The sequence below is a fragment of the Otolemur garnettii genome, unplaced genomic scaffold (genome assembly GCF_000181295.1).
Source record: "Otolemur garnettii isolate 467f Iridium unplaced genomic scaffold, OtoGar3 scaffold00057, whole genome shotgun sequence".
In the NCBI taxonomy this organism is placed as follows: domain Eukaryota; kingdom Metazoa; phylum Chordata; class Mammalia; order Primates; family Galagidae; genus Otolemur; species Otolemur garnettii.
In genome coordinates, this window is record NW_003852452.1 from 29,829 (window position 1) to 30,374 (window position 546).

Here is a 546-nt window from a genome sequence, read left to right on the forward strand (position 1 = left end):
CCTGCGTAGCTGGCACTATAGGCACCCACCACAATGCTTGGCTGGTTTTTCTATTTTTAATAGAGAAGGACTCTCATTCTTGCTCAGGCTGGTCTTGAACTCCTGAGCTCAAGCAGTCCACCAGCCTGGGCCTCCCAGATTATAGGTGTGAGCCACCAGGCCCAGCCTTTCTATAACAAATTATGATCTCTCTGCCCCCAAGAATACAGGGATCTGGAATCTCACAGATAGGGCAAGAGAATAATAGAAAATACCTTCACTTTCCAAGAGTCTGCTCCTGGCTCTACAAGAGAAAAACATTCAAGTGAGAAGGGGAGACCCACCCAATCTCTTTGTGCATTCTGCCCCAGCACCATCAAGAGCATCAGTCTTTGCTTTTCCAAGCCTCCCTAGAAAGATGAGAGGGAAATACTAAAATGATGACTTCAAGCTGTGCCTGACTGGTTGGTTATTTTTCTTTGGTATCCGTTGAGACAAAACAAACTTTGAGACTTGGAGTAGGCAGGATTCTATAATGGTGTGAGTGGACCTTGTCCTAATTCCTTC